The sequence below is a fragment of the Dendrobates tinctorius genome, unplaced genomic scaffold, assembly GCF_039654945.1.
Source record: "Dendrobates tinctorius isolate UK_male_01 unplaced genomic scaffold, ASM3965494v1 ptg000073l, whole genome shotgun sequence".
In the NCBI taxonomy this organism is placed as follows: domain Eukaryota; kingdom Metazoa; phylum Chordata; class Amphibia; order Anura; family Dendrobatidae; genus Dendrobates; species Dendrobates tinctorius.
This window is the reverse complement of record NW_027361741.1, coordinates 30855272-30872686: the sequence shown is the minus strand read 5'-3', so window position 1 is coordinate 30872686 and position 17415 is coordinate 30855272. Positions and strand designations below refer to the sequence as shown.

The 17415-nt window shown below is 45.9% G+C and overlaps 2 pseudogenes; one reads left to right on the top strand and one right to left on the bottom strand.

Annotated features, from left to right (window-relative positions):
* Positions 1 to 9084: 9084 nt before the first annotated feature.
* On the bottom strand, positions 9085 to 9778 carry LOC141096219 (GTP-binding nuclear protein Ran pseudogene; annotated as a pseudogene).
* Positions 9779 to 9784: 6 nt separating this feature from the next.
* LOC141096220 (GTP-binding nuclear protein Ran pseudogene) lies at positions 9785 to 10318 on the top strand (annotated as a pseudogene).
* The last annotated feature ends 7097 nt before the right edge of the window (positions 10319 to 17415 follow it).

The following is a 17415-nucleotide window of genomic DNA, read 5'->3' as shown; positions in this document are numbered from 1 at the left end:
AGACGATGACGCAGGGTCAGCACCTCCTGCATTCGGTCCTATTTTGCTCTTGCCACTACCATCAGATCCACCACCAACACCATCATTACCAGCTGCCAACCCCCGCCCAATTCCACGGCCTCTTCCACCAGCCTTCCTCATTTTTGGTAGAAATGTAGACAAAATCCAACAAACTATATAGTAATGTAAAACAAGGTACAAGGTGTCTATAGGACAGGGGAGATTTAGAATTTCTGCACACACTTGTGGACAGTGGACACTTTTGGATTGTGTGAGGCCCACTGATATCTGAGCGCTATGTGACAGGCTCGATGGCACAGCTGCCTGTGACCAAAGTGACAAGAGGATAATGGAGATTTTGAATCTCTGCACACACTTTTGGACACTGGACACTTGTGGATTGTGTGAGGCCCACTGATATCTGAGCGCTATGTGACAGGCTCGATGGCACAGCTGCCTGTGACCAAAGTGACGAGAGGATAATGGAGATTTTGAATCTCTGCGCACACTTTTGGACACTGGACACTTGTGGATTGTGTGAGGCCCACTGATATCTGAGCGCTATGTGACACGCTCGATGGCACAGCTGCCTTTGACCAAAGTGACGAGAGGATAATGGAGATTTTGAATCTCTGCGCACACTTTTGGACACTGGACACTTGTGGATTGTGTGAGGCCCACTGATATCTGAGCGCTATGTGACACGCTCGATGGCACAGCTGCCTGCGACCAAAGTGACGAGAGGATAATGGAGATTTTGAATCTCTGCGCACACTTTTGGACACTGGACACTTGTGGATTGTGTGAGGCCCACTGATATCTGAGCGCTATGTGACAGGCTCGATGGCACAGCTGCCTGTGACCAAAGTGACGAGAGGATAATGGAGATTTTGAATCTCTGCGCACACTTTTGGACACTGGACACTTGTGGATTGTGTGAGGCCCACTGATATCTGAGCGCTATGTGACACGCTCGATGGCACAGCTACCTGTGACCAAAGTGACGAGAGGATAATGGAGATTTTGAATCTCTGCGCACACTTTTGGACACTGGACACTTGTGGATTGTGTGAGGCCCACTGATATCTGAGCGCTATGTGACACGCTCGATGGCACAGCTGCCTGCGACCAAAGTGACGAGAGGATAATGGAGATTTTGAATCTCTGCGCACACTTTTGGACACTGGACACTTGTGGATTGTGTGAGGCCCACTGATATCTGAGCGCTATGTGACAGGCTCGATGGCACAGCTGCCTGTGACCAAAGTGACGAGAGGATAATGGAGATTTTGAATCTCTGCGCACACTTTTGGACACTGGACACTTGTGGATTGTGTGAGGCCCACTGATATCTGAGCGCTATGTGACACGCTCGATGGCACAGCTACCTGTGACCAAAGTGACGAGAGGATAATGGAGATTTTGAATCTCTGCGCACACTTTTGGACACTGGACACTTGTGGATTGTGTGAGGCCCACTGATATCTGAGCGCTATGTGACACGCTCGATGGCACAGCTGCCTGTGACCAAAGTGACGAGAGGATAATGGAGATTTTGAATCTCTGCGCACACTTTTGGACACTGGACACTTGTGGATTGTGTGAGGCCCACTGATATCTGAGCGCTATGTGACACGCTCGATGGCACAGCTGCCTGTGACCAAAGTGACGAGAGGATAATGGAGATTTTGAATCTCTGCGCACACTTTTGGACACTGGACACTTGTGGATTGTGTGAGGCCCACTGATATCTGAGCGCTATGTGACACGCTCGATGGCACAGCTGCCTGTGACCAAAGTGACGAGAGGATAATGGAGATTTTGAATCTCTGCGCACACTTTTGGACACTGGACACTTGTGGATTGTGTGAGGCCCACTGATATCTGAGCGCTATGTGACACGCTCGATGGCACAGCTGCCTGTGATCAAAGTGACGAGAGGATAATGGAGATTTTGAATCTCTGCGCACACTTTTGGACACTGGACACTTGTGGATTGTGTGAGGCCCACTGATATCTGAGCGCTATGTGACAGGCTCGATGGCACAGCTGTGACAAAAGTGACTAGAGGATAAGGGAGATTGGATTGCTTTTAAAAAAGCAGTTTGCGGAGCAGTGGGTAAACAGCAATGCCAGCGTGTCAGGAAGCCTTAAAAGGCAGCCCAACAACCAACACCACTGATACACCACAATATAGCCTCCCCTTGCACTGCACACACAGTGACTTGTGTGTTGTGCAGGCCAAATCGCTAGCAGCAGAAGCAGTTTTTTTGTCTTCTTCCCTGCCTAACGCTCTCCCTACAGAATCAGCAGCAACCTCTCCCTATACTAAGATCGGCAGAAGTAAGATGGAGGTCGGCGTGCACGCCCTTTTATACCCCCTGTGACGCCCACCAAAGCAAGCCAATCACTTGCATGCCCTTCTGAAAGATGGTGGTGACCCGTGCCTAGGTCATCACGTTGCCCACAGTGTCCGTGGATCCTGATTGGCTGAAAAAGCGCGCAAAACAAACTTTTGAAACGTGACTTTGGCGCGTAAGTCGCCGACCTCGTGGCCGACCTCATCCTAGGGTCGGGTTTCGTTTCATGAAACCCGACTTTGCCAAAAGTCGGCGACTTTTGAATTTTTTCGACCCGTTTCGCTCAACTCTAATAGCAGTACTTAGCCAAAAAAAATACAGGCCACACATTTGTTGTAGTGGTATCTCCGTGTCAGTTCATATCGGTGTGTGCTCAAAGTTTTGCCAGTTTACAGCCGTTTTCTTTTTTTGTCCTGGGTGAAACTGTACTTATATACAACACTAGTTAGCCCGAAAATAAAATAAAACAGGGCACACAATTGTCGTAGTGGTATCTCCGTGCCAACTCATATCTGTGTGTGCTCAAAGTTTTGCCAGTTTACGTCGGTTTTTTTTTTGTCCTGGTTGTGACAGTACTTGTATACAGCACTATGTTGCATTATTTTAAAAACAGGCTACATTTTACAGTGGGGTCTATCTGTGACACGCCTTATACATTTGTGTGCCAAAAATTGAGGTATTTTCAGTCTAACTTCCCTTTTCTGGGCAGTCTGTCACTCTTGTTATATCCAGCTGTCTTTTTTATCCCCCCCAAAAAAAAAATTGTACAGTCTGTTATCTCAAGATTCACCACTGAATATTGTGATGTGACTGTAGCAGTCTTAGCTTAATATTGGAAATTTTAGGGAATATTGCAGTCCCAAACAGCTAAATATGCATCGCATCACATTACCGGACAGTTGCCTATAAAACTAGACTTCTGACTCTTGGCTCCCTGTTGTGAGTTCATTTTCCCCTTCACTACTGAGGCCCGAGGAACTCCCTCTTCTGGTGAAGAAAGGTAGTGAGCCTGATTGTCAAACACCTGGGGCTGATGATGATGACTGGCTGAGTGGAGTTAATGACTGGATATAAGGCTGCCGACGCCCTTCTGGCCTGCGGGTGATTTCTCTGTGGACTTCTAGGAAACCAGTCTGATTCCTGCTCATCTAAAGCTAAGATTTCTGCTTTGCCTTTTTGCATTAGTGTTTTGTTTTCCTTGCTTTTCTGGATTCTGCCATTCCCTGCTGGGGTGAGCTGAATCTCCTTTTGCCTGTTGCTCTGTCTTCAGAATATTCTTGAGTACTGACATAGCTTTTTTGAAGCCTAGCGTCTTCAGGGCCTTTTTTGCTGTCAGTTGGTTGGCTCTTATTTTCATAGGGTTTTTTCACGGATTGCAGACAGCAGCCTTCCTGTCCTTTCCTATCTAAGCTAGCGTGGGCCCCATCTTTGCTCAGTCTATCTTTCTGTCTGTGTTTTGTTCTTTCTTCTTGCTTCACCGTCATTATATGTGGGGGGCTGCCTTTTGCTTTGGGGTCTGCTCTGGGGCAGTTTAGATTTCCCTTTCTGTCTTTAGGCTATGTAGTCCTCCGGCAGTGATTGAGGGGCCTAGGGCATCGTAGGAGCCCCCCACGGCTACTGCTAGTTGTGTTGATAGGTTCAGGGGTCTGCAATCTGATAGCTGCCAACTTCTCTGGTTTTCTGGACTTAGCTAGCATTTCTATTTTTGCCTCCTACGGTGACTCAATCATAACAGAATCACCCGCCATACCGCAGATTCTAGGGTACTCAATAGCAGGAAAGAATTGTATAAAAAAAAAAAAAAGTGTATATTTTTTCCTCTATATCTCTGAGGCCGTAGGGGGAATTTTTTTTTCTCTCAATGGAGATAAAGCAATTGTCTGATCGTGTGGAGCAGCTCGCTGCGGAAGTGCGGGGAATTTCCGCCTAAGTTGCTCATTCACATGCTGCTGAACCAAAGATTCCTACACCTGATGTATTTTTTGGGGATCGGTCTAAATTTTTGAATTTCAAAAATAATTGTAAATTATTTTTTGCCTTGAAGCCTAACTCGTCAGGGAGCTCGGCGCAGCAGGTTAAAATTGTCATCTCTTTGCTGCGTGGCGATCCCCAGGATTGGGCGTTTTCTTTGAAACCAGATGATCCTATTCTGACTAATGTGAATGCATTTTTTCAGGCCTTGGGGTTGTTGTATGACGAACCTAATGCCATTGATCAGGCTGAAAAGACCCTGCTGGCATTGAACCAGGGTCGTGATTCTGCAGCAATGTACTGTCAAAAATTCCGAAAGTGGGCAGTACTTACTACCTGGAATGATAATGCCTTGGCTGTTCTCTTTCGGAAGGGGTTGTCAGAAGCCATAAAGATACTATGATGGGATTTCCTGTTCCCTCTGGTCTTGACGATTCTATGTCTTTAGCCATTCAGGTTGATCGGCGTTTACGCGAACGCAGAGCTGCACGAGAGGTGTTGCCACCTGTTGAACAGATGTCTGAACCTATGCAATGTGATAGAGTTTTTTCCAGAGAGCAGCGTCAGGAGTTCAGAAGGTGTAATAAGTTGTGTTTTTCCTGTGGAGATGCCTCGCATATTATTTCTGTCTGTCCTAAACGCGAGAAACGCTTTGCACACACGTTTTCTGTTGGTGGTGTTCAACCTAAGTTTCTTCTGGCTATTACTCTGATCTGATCTGCTCCCTGTCCACATTTTCCGCCAAGGCTTTTGTGGATTCGGGAGCAGCTCTAAACCTAATGGACTTGGATTTTGCTAAACGTTGTGGATTTCCGATGACACCTCTGCAGACGCCTATCCCTTTGAGGGGGTTTGATGCTACTCCTTTGGCTAAAAATAAACCTCAGTTTTGGACCCAGGTGGTAATGCGGGTCGCCCCAGACCATCAAGAAAATTGCAGGTTTTTGGTGTTACATAATCTGCATGATACTATTGTTCTGGGGTTTCCCTGGTTACAAATTCATAATCCAGTTTTGGATTGGAAATCTGTGTCTGTGGTGAGTTGGGGTTGTCGGTGTGCCTTTAGTAAGGCTCCGGTGTTTTCCACCTCTCCTCAGTCGCATGATGTTCCTGATTATTTGGCGGACTTTTATGATGTATTTAGTGAGAATGAGTCTGCGTCTCTGCCTCCTCATAGGAGTTATGACTGTGCTATTGAACTGAGCCCGGGGTGTAAATTTCCCAAGGGTCGGCTCTTCAATTTATCTGTACCCGAGCACGAGGCTATGCGATCCTATATTAAGGAGGCGTTGGAGAAGGGTCATATTAGACCATCCTCGTCACCCTTAGGTGCCGTTTTTTTTTTGTAGCCAAAAAGGATGGATCATTAAGACCTTGTATTGATTATCGTGCTCTCAACAAAATTACTGTTAAATATCAGTATCCGTTACCCCTGATTTCTGATCTATTCTCCAGAGTTAAAGGTGCTTGCTGGTTTACCAAGCTTGACCTCAGGGGGGCGTATAATCTTATTCACATTAAGCATGGGGATGAATGGAAGACGGCATTTAATACTCCGGAGGGACATTTTGAGTACCTGGTGATGCCTTTTGGGCTCACTAATGCCCCTTCTGTCTTCCAGTGCTTCATGAACGATATTTTCCGAGATTTTGTCGATAAATTTTTGATTATCTATCTGGATGATATTTTGATCTTCTCCAAGGATTGGGATTCTCATGTGGAACATATTCGGACTGTGTTCCGGATCTTGAGGGAGAATTCCCTGTATGTCAAAGGATCTAAATGCCTTTTTGGAGTACAGAGGATTTCTTTTTTGGGATTTATTTTGTCCCCGTCAACTATTGAAATGGACCCGGCCAAGGTAGAGGCCATTTACGATTGGGTTCAGCCCACTTCTTTGAAGGCCCTCCAGAAGTTTTTGGGTTTTGCTAATTTTTATCAGAAATTTATAGCAACATTTTCTAGTATTGCCAAGCCATTGACTGATTTGACTAAGAAGGGTGCTGATGTGTTAAATTGGTCTCCGGAGGCTGTTTCTTCCTTTCAGGAGCTGAAGCGAAGATTCACCTTCGCCCCGGTTTTGCGGCAACCTGATGTCTCACTTCCGTTCCAGGTAGAGGTGGATGCTTCTGAGATTGGTGCAGGAGCTGTTTTGTCCCAAAAGGATCCTGTAACATCTAAAATGAATCCCTGTGCTTTCTTTTCCCGAAAGTTCTCTCCATCTGAACGTAACTATGATGTGGGGAATTGGGAACTGTTAGCCATGAAATGGGCATTTGAGGAGTGGAGACATTGGTTGGAGGGAGCTAAGCATCAAGTCGTGGTCCTCACTGACCACAAGAATTTGATTTACCTTGAGTCGGCTAAGCGCTTGAACCCTAGACAGGCTAGGTGGGCCTTGTTTTTTACACGTTTTGATTTTGTGGTTTCTTTTCTTCCTGGAACTAAGAATGTCAAGGCTGACGCCCTCTCTAGGAGCTTCTTTGCTGATTCTCCAGTGGTGACCAAGCCTGCTACCATCTTAGGCGAAGGGGTAGTTCTTTCTGCCATCTCGCCCAATTTGAGACGTGCTCTGGAAGAGTTCCAGGAGGACAAACCTGAGCGTTGTCCCAGTGGAAAGTTGTATGTTCCTGACCAGTGGAAGAAGAGAGTGATGTCTGAAGTTCATTGCTCTGCTTTGGCTGGTCATCCAGGTATTTTTGGTACTAGAGATCTGGTGAGTCGGTCTTTTTGGTGGCCCTCCTTGTCTCGTGATGTCAGGAATTTTGTGCAGTCCTGTGAGACGTGCTCCCGGTCTAAATCGTGTTCTCGCTCTAGTGGGTTGTTGATGCCTTTGCCTGTCCCCAAGAGGCCATGGACCCATATTTCAATGGATTTCATCTCTGATATGCCTGTCTCTCAAATGATGACTGTTATTTGGGTGATTTGTGATAGGTTCTCTAAGATGGTTCATCTTGTACCACTCCCTAAGTTGCCGTCTTCCTCTGAATTGGTGCCACTGTTTTTACAACAGGTGGTTCGCTTGCACGGGATTCCTGAGAACATTGTATCTGACAGAGGAGTCCAGTTTGTGTCTAGATTTTGGAGAACTTTCTGTTCCAAGCTGGGAATTCAGTTGTCCTTCTCCTCTGCTTTTCACCCTCAGACCAATGGGCAGACAGAGAGAATAAACCAGACCTTGGAGTCATATTTGAGATGTTTTATTTCTGCTGATCAGGATGATTGGGTTTCATTTTTGCCCTTGGCTGAATTTGCTTTAAATAATAGAGCTAGTTCTGCCACTTTGATGTCTCCTTTTTTTTGTAACTTCGGGTTTCATCCTCGATTTTCTTCAGGGCAGGTGGAGCCCTCTGCCTGCCCAGGGGTTGACACTGTGGTGGAGAGAATGCACCAGATCTGGGACCAAGTGGTGGATAAGTTATCTCTCTCCCAGGAAAAGGCCCAGCGGATTTCCAACCGACATAGGACCATTGGTCCCCAATTTAAGGTTGGTGATATGGTGTGGTTATCATCAAAAAATATTGCTATGAAGGTGGCTTCTCCTAAGTTTAAGCCTAGATTTATTGGACCTTACAAGATTTTGGAGATTATTAATCCGGTCTCTTTTCGTTTGGCTCTTCCTGTCACATTTAAAATCCATAATGTGTTCCATAAATCTTTGTTGAAGAGGTTTGTTGAACCTGTTGTTCCGGGGGTTGCACCTCCAGACCCTGTATTGGTTGAAGGTAACATGGAATATGAGGTAGAGAAAGTACTGGATTCCCGTCTGGCTAGACGGAGACTCCAGTATTTGGTTAAGTGGAAGGGTTATGGTCAGGAGGATAATTCCTGAGTCTCTGCCTCTGATATTCATGCCAAAAGATTGGTGCGTGCCTTTCATCGGGCTCACCCTGATCGCCCTGGTGGCGTGGTTGAGGGTTCGGTGACCCCTCCTCAAGGGGGAGGTACTGTTGTGAGTTCATTTTCCCCTTCACTACTGAGGCCCGAGGAACTCCCTCTTCTGGTGAAGAAAGGTAGTGAGCCTGATTGTCAAACACCTGGGGCTGATGATGATGACTGGCTGAGTGGAGTTAATGACTGGATATAAGGTTGCCGACGCCCTTCTGGCCTGCGGGTGATTTCTCTGTGGACTTCTAGGAAACCAGTCTCATTCCTGCTCATCTAAAGCTAAGATTTCTGCTTTGCCTTTTTGCATTAGTGTTTTGTTTTCCTTGCTTTTCTGGATTCTGCCATTCCCTGCTGGGGTGAGCTGAATCTCCTTTTGCCTGTTGCTCTGTCTTCAGAATATTCCTGAGTACTGACATAGCTTTTTTGAAGCCTAGCGTCTTCAGGGCCTTTTTTGCTGTCAGTTGGTTGGCTCTTATTTTCATAGGGTTTTTTCACAGATTGCAGACAGCAGCCTTCCTGTCCTTTCCTATCTAAGCTAGCGTGGGCCCCATCTTTGCTCAGTCTATCTTTCTGTCTGTGTTTTGTTCTTTCTTCTTGCTTCACCGTCATTATATGTGGGGGGCTGCCTTTTGCTTTGGGGTCTGCTCTGGGGCAGTTTAGATTTCCCTTTCTGTCTTTAGGCTATGTAGTCCTCCGGCTGTGATTGAGGGGCCTAGGGCATCGTAGGAGCCCCCCACGGCTACTGCTAGTTGTGTTGATAGGTTCAGGGGTCTGCAATCCGATAGCTGCCAACTTCTCTGGTTTTCTGGACTTAGCTAGCATTTCTATTTTTGCCTTCTACGGTGACTCAATCATAACAGCTCCCACTTCATTCACCTCACAGATCATCATCCTCATCTGGCAGTGCTGTGGTCTGGGCAATCTGTAAATCCTTCTCATATTGTGCTTCAAGTGCAAGATCCATAACCACTTCTGGAGGTGCAAGAGCAGGCATGGCTACAAATTCAAGGTTGGCATCACCTATCAGTTTTCTGGCAAACCTAAGAAATGGCTTTTCAAAGTTGTAGTTACTCTTTGTAGAAATATCATAGTACTGAAGATTCTTCTTCCAATGGAACACGATGGACTTTGCTTTAACTTTTCTGTCCTTAATGTCCACTTTGTTGCCACACAAGACTATGGGGATATTTTCACATACTCGCACAAGATCTGTATGCCAGTTAGGTACATTCTTGTATGTGACTCTTGATGTAACATCATACATGATAATGGCACATTGAGCCTGAATCTAATAACCATCACGAATACCACCAAACTTCTCCTGACCAGCAGTAACCCATATGTTAAATTTAATAGGACCTCTGTTGGTATGGAACACCAGTGGGTGGACTTCAACACCAAGTGTGGCTACATATTTCTTCTCAAATTCACCAGTCAAGTGACGTTTTTCAAAGGTTGTTTTGCCCGTACCACCATCACCAACCAGAACAAGCTTAAACTGAACTTGAAGCTCTCCTTGGGCTGCCATAGTTTATGCCTTCCAGAAGCGTCTGTGAGGCAGCCATTCAGGCTCAATGTGCCATTATCATGTTTGATGTTACATCAAGAGTCACATACAAGAATGTACCTAACTGGCATAGAGATCTTGTGCGAGTATGTGAAAATATCCCCATAGTCTTGTGTGGCAACAAAGTGGACATTAAGGACAGAAAAGTTAAAGCAAAGTCCATCGTGTTCCATAGAAAGAAAAGTCTTCAGTACTACGATATTTCTGCAAAGAGTACAACTTTGAAAAGCCATTTCTTTGGCTTGCCAGAAAACTGATAGGTGATCCCAACCTTGAATTTGTAGCCATGCCTGCTCTTGCACCACCAGAAGTCGTTATGGATCCTGCACTTGCAGCACAATATGAGAAGGATTTACAGATTGCCCAGACCACAGCACTGCCAGATGAGGATGATGATCTGTGAGGTGAATGAAGTGGGAGCCAAGAGTCAGAAGTCTAGTTTTATAGGCAACTGTCCGGTGATGTGATGCGATGCATATTTAGCTGTTTGGGACTGAAAATATTCCCTAAAATTTCCAATATTAAGTTAAGTCTGATATATCAGGCTGAGGCCTGGTGTATCTGTGGTGTAAAAATCTTTGCTTCGCTGGTATGCATTGCATAGTTCTGTCTGCTAGCCTTGTTCTATTAATTAACTTGTGTTTTCAAAAATTAACACAAAACCTAAAAAAAAATTAATACTGTCTGTTATCTCAGGCTGAGGCCTGGTGTATCTGTGGTGGAAAAAACTTTGCTTCGCAGGCATACTGATCGCATATAATTTTTCTCCAAATAAATCCATTTGTATTGCGTTTTTCAAATATTTCAGTAGTCCATTTAAGGCAAGGGGCAAGGGACGGGGAAGGGGACATGATGCTGATGGTGCATGCAGAGGACGAGGCCGTGGCCAAGCTGAAAGTGGGCCACAGCAAAGATTCACATCTTCGCTCTTGACCTTCCTGATCCAGTTTCTAGGGGACCGCAGCACACCATTATCGAAACAAGAGCAGTGTGAAACGGTTATTGGTTGGATAGCGGATAATGCTTCCAGTCACTTAGCCACCACCACCATGTCTTCCACACGGTCAAGTCTGAGTAGTCGTGAGTGTGGACCGGATATTACTGAACCTGATCATCCTTCCTCACACCATGCCAAGTGCTCTGAGACAACTGATCCCACATTTGGACACTTCGAAGAGCTGTTCAGTTTTCCATTTGGAGATTTGTGCCTCTGGCCCGGTCCACTTGAAGTGGAGCAAGATGATATTCCATGTAGCGATGCAAAAATCTTTGAGCAGCCACAGTCACAAGAGGTGGACAATAATGAGACACAATTGCTGGAAAGTCAGGAGGAGGAGCAGGGTGTGGATGTGGAAGATGAGGTGGTGGATGGCATAGTGACTGATCCAACCTGGAAGGAGGACATGCAGAGCGAGGACAGCAGCACACATGGGTAAGGAGGCATATCACCCCAACAGTCAGGAAGAAGCAGTGTGGTGGCCGCAGACAGAAGGCATGCATCTGTTCCCCATTACACCAACATGACGGAAGTTGCCATTCCAACTGTTAGATCTTCCTGAGTCTGGTTATTATTTAAAAACTTTGCCGATAACCCCAAACAGGCCATTTGCAACAATTGCCATGCCCGCATCAGCAGAGGTAGCAAAACTACCAGCCTGACCACCACCAGCATGATTACGCACATAGCAGCAAAGCATCCGACTTTGTGGATCGAACCCCAAGTTCCAGGAACACTGTATGCAGGTGACAGCACTGCTTCTTCCACTGTTTTGTGTACAAGCCAATCCCCAGTTCACTGTGCCTGTGAAGATGCCTCGGGCTCTGCACTTGTTGTTGCCCAGTCAACCAGCACCATCATCAAGCCCGTCCACGTCCTTGTCCCAGCCTTCAGTTGTCTATACCCCAATCATTGGAAAGCAAGTGGAAATACCCAGCCAATAGCCCACAGATCACAGTATTTAATTGGAACATTTCTTGTCTGCTTGCTCTTGAAATGTTGCCTTTTAGGCTCATTGAGATGGAAGCTTTCCGCAACATGATGGCGGCAGCCTTTCAAAGGTACTCAGTCACCAGTCGCCACTATTTCTCCCATTGTGCCTTACCGGCATTACACCAGCATGTGTCCAACAACATTACCTGTGCCATAAACAATGCTGTTACTGGGAAAGTCCACCAAACCTTGAACACGAGGACAAGTGCTTGTGGGCAGGGATGGTACATCTCACTGATGGCACAGTAGGTTAAAATAGTGGAAGCCAGGACCCAGTCGGACCTTGGGATGGAACACATCCTCCCCACACTGAGGATTGCGGGCCCTACATCAATCAGGGTTGCCCCCACAGTCACAAGCTCCTGCACCGCCTCCTCCTCCTCTTCTGTCTCCATCTCTGAAATTAACACATCAGTCAGAAGCTGGAAGCACTGCAGCACTGCCTCATTCAAGCGGCAACAGGCTGTGCTGATGCTAATCTGTATAGGTGACAAACCGCACAATGCAGAAGATTTGTGGACAGCACTGAAAGAGCAGTCAGATATTTGGATGATACCGCTGAACCTACAGCCAGGCATGGTCGTGTGTGACAAAGGCCGGAACCTGTTGGCGGCTCTGAGGCAAGGTGAGCTCACACACGTACCTTGCCTGGCCCATGTGCTTAACCTCGTGGTTCAACGTTTTCTCAAAAGCTACCTAGAGCTGCTGGATCTGCTAGTGAAAATACACCATCTGTCTGTCCATTTTAGAAAGTCAGCTACAGCTTCAGCCGCCCTTGCCATGCTTCAGCAGCGTTTGCAGCTTATGGCTCACTGACTGGTGTGTGATGTCAACACGCGTTGGAACTCTACACTGCATATGTTGGAAAGGATTTGTGAGCAGAAGAGGGCAGTTATTGACTACCAGCATCAGCAAGGCCGTCGATATTCAGTTCAGACTCCACATATAAAACCTCAGGAGTGGACATGGATGTCAGACATATGTACCATCCTCCAGAACTTTAAGTACTGCACCAAGATGGTGAGCGGTGATGACGCCATAATTAGCATCACCATCCTGCTTCTCAGCATTCTGAAAACATCTCTGCTCAAAATTAAAGAGGATGCATTGCAGGCAGAGCACGAGGACATGGAGCAAGGAACCATACAGGGTGATTACACTCAGCCCAGTCTCATATCATTGCAACGTGGATTGGGAGACAATAAGGTGGAGGAGAAGAAGGAAGAACAGGAGCTACTTTCATGCGCTATATACGGTACTACAAGCACAGCTGTCCTACCGTCTGTTCAGCGGGGATGCCCTGAGGACAGGGAGGAGGAGGATGAGGATTAGGAGGACAGCATTGTATTAAAGGGGTTGCTCGACTAGAGCTCGAGTCCCCGCCTTGCATGTTTGGCACCTTTTATAGAGCCAATGAACATGCAGGGATTGTTTGTCGCACACTCTAATGCCACAGCCATGTTGGTTGTGGCATTACAGTGATTGGCTGGCAGCACAGCATCAGCAAGTCTATTTCAGACCTAGTGTCGCCATGCTGGTCACAAGCAGTGTCTGTGTGTGCGACTGTGTGCAGGTATCTGCATGTGTGTGCGGCTGTGTGCGGTGTCTGTGTGTGTGTGTGTCTGCAGGTGTCTGTGTGTGTGTGTGCATGTGTCCGCAGGTGTATGTGGGTGTCTGTGTGTGCGGTAATGCTACAGCCGGTATAATCAATCACAGCACTGAGGGATCATGCTGGCAGATGTCAGTGTGATTCCACAGCTGATTGTGACCAGCAGCAGGGAAGCAGGTTTGGCCCGATGAGACTACTGCTCCCATCAAGCTATCTCTGGTGTCCCTGATAACAGTGACCACAGGTGCCGCTGATGGGAAAGTAGTATCATCTGCCTGCACCTGGGCCGATGAGACTGCTGCTCCCATCCGGCTTTGTCTAATGTCACTGATAACAGTGACCACAGGTGCCACTGATGGGAAAGTAGTATTATCTGCCAGCACCAGTGCTCACTGTTAAAAAAAAGGAAAATTACATACATGTTCATTATTCACATAATACATACATATTGATACATAATATATAATATTCAGATAGAAATAAAAACACATTATACTCACAGCACAGTAAATCCCTGACACCCTCGTCTCCTAGAGATGACGTAAAATAATAAAACAACATACTGTACACTCCCTGTCAGCCATAGTCCTAGGTAATCCAGATTGTCCCACGGTGATCTCACATGTAGAACAGTCACATCAGGAGATGTGACAGCTCTTCCTGACTGGCGATACACTGACAGGAGATAATCACCCCTGCAGTGTATCAGCTGATCGACTCCATGCTGTCACTTACTGCACCGCTGTGTGGGAAAGCTCTCACACAGCTGTATTATTTTATTTTTGTTGCAGGAAATGAGGGAGTCAGGGATTAGGTGATGCAGCAAAATATGGTAAATTAAGATTAATAAATGACTTTATTCTGGCTGGATCTTTATTGCCCATATAACTATAGAATTTGTAATGGATAGGTGTCTTATAGACACTTCCCCATTACTAAACCATGGGCTTGATGTCACCTGACAATACAAAGATGACATCAACCCCCACAAATATCACTGCACTTGCCACCACTACAGGGCTAAGTGCCATTCTGGGGCGGCTGAGAGCTGATGTTTATAACCTGGGGGGGTAATATCCATGGCCCCTTCTCAGGCTATTAATAGCCCGCAGCTGTCTGCCTAGCCTTTGCTGTTTTGATTTTATAGGGGGACCCATGTCAAGTTTTTTCTGGGGTTCCCCTGTAAAATAGCCAGTAAAGGCTAAGCAAACATCTGTGAGCTGATATTCATAGACTGGGAACCTTTATGGCTATTAGCTCCTTCCCAAAATATTAACATCAGCCCTCAGCCGTCGGCTTTCCCTCTGCTGGTTATGACCGACAGTGCTGTGACTGACAGTATCGGCGGTAGCATTACCGCCCACACAGACACCCACACACACCCGCAGACACCCGCATATACAGACAATCACAGACAGACACACATATTCTCCGCTAAATTTCAAAACACAACATTGTTCACAGCAGTTACCTGGGAGTCAGAAATGCTTCATGGGGTCTTCTCCATGTTGTCCCCATGTTATTTGAGCACTTTTACCATAGTGTCATGATCCAGGACGGGGTTTCCTTTGGCCCATCCTGGTCTGACTGGGGGTTAATTGTTCCGCCTCTCCCTGGCAGAGGGCGGCTATTTAATGCTCACTGGACCTAGGTCCGGTGTCAGCTATACTCCTGCCCTCGGCTGAGTTAGTTGACCTTGTGCGTACGTGTGCCTTGTGCCTGATATCTTGCTTGCTTGTTTAGTTTTGATCTGGTTCTGTCCCTGTTACGAGTTCTGCCTGTCCCTCTTGTACTGCACTACCTCTCGTGTATGGCTCTCTGCTTGTGACCCGACTTCTCTCTGCTCGTCCCCTTGATACCACATCGCCCTCTTGTGTATGACCTTTGTCTGACCTCCCATCTGTTTATCCCTCCTGTAACTCGCTGTCCGTACTGTGTATGAACTCCGTTTTGCCTGACTCTGAGTTTTCTGTCTTCTCTGAAAGCAGGACGCTAAGCCCCGCCCCCTTGCAGTCACGTGACCATAGGTCCCGTGCTGGCTTGCTAAACTTCATCACTCAGGTCCTGTGCACCTATACTTTCTAGCTGTCCTGATCCCCAGGGGTCCCTACAGTGCGGGTCCCTACAGTGTGCTGTCAGGATCCTGATATTATAACTGACCGATACCATTTTTTTTTCTCTCTGCTCCCCTTCTTCTGTATATGTGATGGATCCTATGCACGTTCTTTCTTAGCAGGTTAAACACCTGACTCAGATGTCTCAGAAACTCCTTGGAGAACAACGAGTCCTGGCTCAGTCTCAGCAGCTGATCGCTGACACTGTGCAGGGGATTTTTTCATCGGGGGCTCGGGATATTACATTAGTTTCCCCTGAGTCTCCAGTGAAGTTACCGGATACCTTTTCTGGAGATAAAAGAAAGTTCAGAGTTTTCAAGGAGGGCTGTGATATAGAAGAGTTAATGGTTTGCTTTTATATCCCTTTAAATGCCTTTAAGACTTCAATTGCCTTTTGCCTTATTATTGCTAGAATTATTCTTATGTAGACTAGTAGTCTCTGTCTTCAAGGAAACTATACTTGTTATCATATTTGTTCTCAACAACGTGTTCTGGGTATATTGTAAACAAGGTACGTACGACCCTGAGGTGATGGTGGGGGCCAAATGAGCTCCAGAGTCACATATTGTTGTAAATGGTATAAAAACATGTCTTATATTTCATTGCGTCAGATAAAGTGATTTAGCCACGACCAGTGTGTGTGTCACTTTGTCTCCAAGCGCTTGTGAACAGAAAGGGCGAAAAACCTCACGATTCGGACTCACTGGTGATCTGGACAGCTGACGCTTGGTCAGAACAAAAGCAGCTACGACAGTTTTGGCGCCCGACGGGGACCGTGGAAACCAGTCTATTCGGAATCCGTATGTGGGAGCTTCCTGGGAGGTTGAAAATGCAGAATCCAGGCTGCAGCAGGTGAGAACATTTATTCTTACATTGATTCTGCATCTGCAACCTTTCTAAGGATGTCTACATATCTCTGGGTAAAACTGTAACAGCACGGTTCAAAAAGAACCCACATCACCAGTGAGTGGTGAGTATGTCTATATGAGAGTTGAATAATAGAGTAATAAGATAATAATTATCATCTGTATTATCTGTTAAACTGTTCTGGCAATATACTAATATACTAACTGTTTGTGTACTGGTGTACTGTGTAGCACAAAGTCTGGGATAGACTCTGTGCAGTTTTGTATAAGGCTGTGGTTTTTGGTTGCTTTGGTTTTCAATGTTTCTTGTTGTTTAAGAAGTTGGCTTTGGTGTTCTCGGAGTGTCAGTGGACACTGCTGTAGGTTAAAGTGTCAATCAAATCCAAAGTGCAAGATAGTCAGGCTGTGTGAATCCTTGTATATATGTCTATGAGAACCTCTGAATAAGATGAGAGATGAGTAATTGAGTATAAGAAAAAAAAAAAAATCAGTGAATGAGCACGTATGAATGAATCATCACACATCATTTTTGTGTCAAGAGATTTGTGACCTTTCTAGTTGTGGTGGAATCCCGGACAGATGCGTTATAGATATTTCAAATCTACATCTGAGACTGAATGAATTGAGTAATGATATAGTTCGTGTTATATGTGGCATTACATTGTAAAGTTTCCTGAATGCATTTGGCCAGAAAAAGGGCAAGGCATGGTTAATCTCATTATACAGTTATCTGCTCTTACAGTGAAATCCCGTGATTTTGAGTTTCTTTGTAGAAATTGATTTTGATAAGTCTAAAGAACTACAGAATTCTGTGAAGGACGACGCTGCATTCTGACGGGAGGGGGGAAGGATGGCGCTGCGCAGTTTTTCTTCTCCCTTCGCTCTTATCTCTGCTGAGTGTGAGCTGTGCTCAAAATTCTCTGTAATTCTATCCGTAAGGTACGCGCTGAAAGATTTGTGCATTTTAAAGCAACAGTACTTAATTGAAGATTGGAAGTTAAAAGTAAGATATGGTGCCTAATTTAGAAGGGAATTGTAAGTGATTGTTTG